Here is a 6,126-nt window from a genome sequence, read left to right on the forward strand (position 1 = left end):
AAGAGCATACCTCTTTATAAACTGTATTTTTTATTAAACCAGGGGCTATCAAAACAGCATACCCCTTTATAAACTGTATTTTTATTAAACCAGGGGCTATCAAAAGAGCATACCCCTTTATAAACTGTATTTTTTATTAAACCAGGGGCTATCAAAAGAGCATACCCCTTTATAAACAATTTTTTATTAAACCAGGGGCTATCAAAAGAGCATACCCCTTTATAAACAATTTTTTATTAAACCAGGGGCTATCAAAAGAGCATACCTCTTTATAAACTGTATTTTTTATTAAACCAGGGGCTATCAAAACAGCATACCCCTTTATAAACTGTATTTTTTATTAAACCAGGGGCTATCAAAAGAGCATACCCCTTTATAAACTATTTTTTATTAAACCAGGGGCTATCAAAAGAGCATACCCCTTTATAAACTGTATTTTTTATTAAACCAGGGGCTATCAAAAGAGCATACCCCTTTATAAACTATTTTTTATTAAACCAGGGGCTATCAAAACAGCATACCACCCCTTTATAAACTGTATTTTTTATTAAACCAGGGGCTATCAAAACAGCATACCCCTTTATAAACACTGGTATGCTGTTTTGACAAAGTAGGCTAAATTGACAGACCCCGCTATAAAACTCAACTTCCGGTATGCTATTCTGACAAAGTATGCTACATCGACAGAACACCGGTACCAAAAGTCGTTCACATGACGTTGTGTCGCAGTCCTCTCTGGCAGTATAGTTTTGTATGAGGTAACGTTACAGAGCAGAATTTAAATCATTAATCCATGAAAATGTTAATCCGGTTTCGGTTCGCTGTTCACTCTGTTAAGGCGCGCGCGCTTCTCCAATTCAAATGTAGTACACCAACTTAAACACGGCATGTCGTAATCTGTGACGAAGCATGCGAGAGCCAATGAGCGTCTGATATCACTGCCGTAAAACATGTCGTAACGCTTCGGGTGCAATTGTTGAATTTGAATTCACTACGAGCGCGGGATTTGACGTTTACGTTCTCTGCTGAGAAATGGAGATAAAGATCACTGGATAAAGGGCTGAATTTGGATCTATTTCTTGCTAAAAACGTATGGATTATAAAGATTTGGATTACATCAAGCTAATAAAATTGATGTCTTTTGTGAATATGTTGTGTTTTAGTGTATTATGGGTCTATAGGAGAAAACGTACGTCTTTGTTTTTTGTCTCACGCAAAATAAACCAAGTATTACAAAATGGTTAAACGATTAAAGAAGGTATTTTTAAGGTTTTAAAGTGTATTCTTGTTTAACACCATAGGCTATAGGCTAATCCTCCAAAACGAGTTTGCAGCAGAAGGCACGAACAGAGCGAAATGTTATGAAATTTATGAGCAGTGGCGGCTGGTGCTAAAAAAATTTGGGGGGGGCGAAACAAACTGAATTATTAATCCAGGACTGAATGTAGGCTAATTGTTAAATAACAATTTAACAGTGTTAATAATGTAGCTATCATTAGCCTAAAGTTTAGCTAAAACTTCAGCCGGTAGGGTTGGGAAATAGCCAATTGCCAAATAAATCAGAATTTTTGGGCTAAATGGCGATGTATGGTATAATCTGAGTATTTAATTATTATTTTTCTATTTGAATAAAAAAAAAAAACCTGTATTTTTATTTATTTTTTATATTTAATATCCTGATCAATATTGTCCTACAAACAATGTTCATATTGAAGGTTATAAAAACAAACATAGTGTAACCTTGCTGTCTATCCAAAAAAGGGGTCAAATCACATTACATTCTAACATTGCAACATTACAATCTAAAAACAAAATAATGCTTTTTAAAGAAGTAGTTAAATTTACTAAACTTAAACTTAAAATAAAAAAACAAACAAAAAAAAACAAAGCTAATATCATAAAAATACACATGTAGGTTTGAAATTCTCTAGCACATTTATGTTCACCAACAACAACAAATATTCAACAACAAATATTTTAGCTAAATATATTTATAATTTAGTGCTAATGTATATTTTAGTCAGAATAATTGCGCTCCTATTCTATTGCGCTCCGTCTGTTCGGCGCGCATGCACGCGGCGGCGCTCGTTCACGGAAGTTTAGCTTGCAGAAAGCTCGCCCCCTCATGACAGCAAACTGGAAATATTGACTTTCTAATATTTACAGATGGAGAATATGTCCGTGAAATGTAAGTTATGCACTGAGGAAATTATTGGATGTCACTTCAGCTTATGGCTAAATATTAGGCTATTAGAGGTATCCCAGCAAACATTTGGACGTGTAATGACCGTTGAAAAGACGTCCGTCCGACACGTCCCGTCATGGTTGAAAAATAGTTCCAAAATGGAAATTGAACCGACGTCTTTTCTGGCCGTGAATTCCACGTCTCTTCTGGCCGTGAATTCCACGTCTCTTCTGGCCGTGAATTCCACGTCTCTTCTGGCCGTGAATTCCACGTCTCTTCAGCGCGTCCCTGGACGTCAGAATTAGTCTTCTTCTGGATGTTTATAAGGTGCGTTGCTGCCAAATGTAGGTGTATATAAGCCTACAAATAAAATAAATCGCACCTATACTGGTTTTACACATCTGAACTTGACAAAGGTTCTAAAAAGGTCCAAAATCGGTCCGGTCAGACCTGGACGTCTATAGAACGGTTTTAACACGTGTACATCAACACATTATTTGTGGACTAAAGCAAACAAAAAGAATGTCGTAATGTAGCACAACATTTTATTGTGAATATTACACTTGAAATTGTCTCCCAGTTGTTAAACAGCCAGGATTAAAAGAAAGATACTAAAAATAGTTCAATGTGGTAAATTCTGTGGCAATGGCATTTCTCTAACAGTTTTACATTAAGGTTAAGCAGTCATGCAATCAAACTAGAATATAACAAAAGTACAGGAACAGTCAACACATTATACGTTACAGTCTTTCTATAATATTTCATCACTGTGTCAGAGGGAGCCTTGGCAGTATTAACTTCCAGTTACTAGCAGTCTTGCATTACTGTTAAACAGCCATAAATAAAAGTTTTTAGAGTCTATGAAATTGGTTTATGGCTTTATGGTTTTGTTTATGGCTCATTTTTTATATCCACCACCCCCAACTCTTCTTGGAGTGTGCTTCAGGTGTTCTGCCATTGCTGCATCAATGTCTGAGTCAAGCATTTGTGCTCCTCATCTTCACAGCATCTGAGGGAAGAGAATATGGTTAAACAACAAACAAACAAAAAGGTTAATTTTGAGGTAAATGACATGAACTTAAAAAAAAAAGCCCTCTTCAATACTGTGGTGCCCTTAAGAGAGACCCTTAACTAGGTATGCAACTGTGTAAATGTGAAAAGGACATTTCTGATAAAGACAGGTGGTCTTTTAAAGAATGTCCCCTGAATAGATACAAGTTAATAAAAATGACATTAATATTACACAAAGATTTTTTTTGAATGTCATAAGGCCAAAATTACATCATACAAAGGTGTAGCTTTGAATGGCTTCTTTTGACCACAACCCCTCATATTGAAATTTGCTATTAAGGCATTTTACATGATTCACACACACACATTTTTCACCATAAATAGTATGCAGCAATACACTCAAACAATTAAAGGTAAAAACAGACCTGTTCATGACTTTGTTTACAGATCCACCAACTCTGGACAGCTGCTGAATCTAAATGTGACACCACAATCAAAATAATGGAAGTTAATATATTTTAAAAAGAGCATATATATATATATATATATATATATATATATATATATATATATATATATATATATATACAGTACCAGTCAAAAGTTTGGAAACATTACTATTTTTAATGTTTTTGAAAGAAGTCTCTTATGCTCATCAAGCCTGCAGTTAAAAAAACAAAAAACAAAAACAGTAATATTATGAAATATTATTACAATTTAAAATAATGGTTCTCTTTTTTAATATACTTTAAAATGTAATTTATTTTTGTGATGCAAAGCTGAATTTTCATCAGCAAGTACTCCAGTCTTTGGTGTCTTATGATCCTTCAGAAATCATTCTAATATGATGATTTATGATCAATGTTGGAAACAGTTGTGCTGCTTAATATTTTTTTTATAACCTGAGATACTTTTTTCAGGATTATTTGATGAATAAAAAGTTAAAAAGAACTATTTATTTAGAATAGAAATCTTTTGTAACAATATACACTACCATTCAAAAGTTTGGGAAAAACAACTTTTTTTTTAAAAGAAATTAGTACTTTAATTCAACAAGGATGCGTTAAATTGATAAAAGGTGATGGTAACGATTTATATTGTTAGAAATGTTTTTATTTGGAATAAATGCTGTTTTTATGAATAAATGCTGTTAACGTTTTACTCATCAATGAATCCTGAAAAAAGTATTCCAAAAAAATATATTAAACAGCACAACTGTTTCCATCATTTATAATAACTGAGTATCAAATCATCATATTAGACTGATTTCTGAAGGATCATAAGACACCAAAGACTGGAGTACTTGCTGATGAAAATTCAGCTTTGCATCACAAAAATAAATTACATTTTAAAATATATTTAAAAAGAGAACCATTATTTTAAATTGTAATAATATTACTGTTTTTTTGTTTTGTTTTTTTTTAACTGGAGGCTTGATGAGCATAAGAGACTTCTTTCAAAAACATTAAAAATAGTAATGTTCCCAAACTTTTGACTGGTAGTAATATATATATATATATATATATATATATATATATATATATATATATATATATATATATATATATATGTATATGTGTGTGTGTGTTTTCCTACAAGTTTAAATGATTTGTGGACTATTATTGGTCCGAACCAATAAACTGTCCGTGAAGCACAAACGAGTAGCGTAGTTTCGTTCCGCTTTCATTTTGTTTACCATTCGCTGCTGGGCAACGTTGCGGTCGCGCCAGCGCGACATAACACAATTTGGTCACACCAGCAGGAAAAATAGTCGCAAAATGTATAGAACCCTGCCTTTAACCCGATTAACTTTTAGCCTACTAGCTAATTTTATCCAAACTCAAACTACATCTCAGTTGACAATGTGTGAATCATTTATATTGGTTCCTTCGAGTAAAACAAGTAAAACTCAATCACATTTATTAAATAACACAAAATGTACTTACCCAAAAGCAGATTTTTTGTAATTCGTCGACTTTCTGTAATTCTGCAACACACGATGCACCCTCAAGTCCTGCTCGCCTCGTGGTACGGTGGTTGTTCAAAAAGAAAACGCCCCAAATCGCGAGATAATACATTACATCCTATCGCGGGATTTTGCAATATCGCGAGATTTGTTACAACATCTCGGCAGCAGTTTTGACGTCAGTGTACGTCTTTTCAGAACCTCTTAAAAACTACTTGGGGCACTTAAATTAATTACTGTAGTGTTGACCAAGGTGTATGCATAATTGCTTTAGCATATTTCATAGGATTTCATAGAGGGTCATGATGGACTATAAATGCACGTGTAAAGGACGTCACCTAGTGGACTCCACTTGCGACTGTTTTTGGCCAGGGACACGACGTACGTGCAGTCGGACCAATGTGTGCTGGGTTATTGCAGTATTAATCATGCAAGGATTAAGCATATTTTTTTTGCATATTTCAACACGGATTTCATAGAGGGTCATGACGGACTATAAACGCACGTGTAAAAGACGTCGCCAGGTGACGTCCTCTCACAACCGATACACAACTAGGTTAGATATTGAACTGCACGTAGCTAAAAGTCAAAATAACAACTATACATGCAACCCCAGATAACTGTAGACATGTACAAATGTATCTGAATGCATTTTTAGGAAATGTTCTGTGTTACATATTTTTACCAATTTATGCCGTCCTACCGCGACTATTTTTGGCCAGGGACACGACGTTGCCGTCGGACCAATGTTTGCTGGGATATTTGTTTCCAGCAATCGCTGCACAAGTGAAGTTTACGTATGATGACGAAAGCACGTTAGTGCGAGCCCTCCCGGAACCCATAGAGAATGCATTGCAGTGCCTGCAGTTCGAAAAAAAAAAATCTTTGAATGTAAGTCTATGGGAACACTCTGGGCGATTTTCGGCCATAGTGAAATCGCCCAAAAAGAGGCGGTACTCCACAG

The 6,126-nt window shown here is 34.7% G+C and overlaps 1 long non-coding RNA gene across 1 annotated transcript; it reads right to left on the bottom strand.

The window, feature by feature from the left end:
* Positions 1-2,971: 2,971 nt before the first annotated feature.
* Positions 2,972-5,378, bottom strand: LOC309500239. Its single transcript, XR_014206509.1, has 3 exons — positions 5,143-5,378; positions 3,622-3,671; positions 2,972-3,194 (listed from the first exon to the last, which is right to left on the bottom strand). It is a non-coding gene; the product is annotated as an uncharacterized lncRNA (long non-coding RNA).
* Positions 5,379-6,126: the final 748 nt, after the last annotated feature.

This window comes from Leuciscus leuciscus, assembly GCF_965113295.1.
Source record: "Leuciscus leuciscus genome assembly, chromosome: 6".
Lineage (NCBI taxonomy): Eukaryota > Metazoa > Chordata > Actinopteri > Cypriniformes > Leuciscidae > Leuciscus > Leuciscus leuciscus.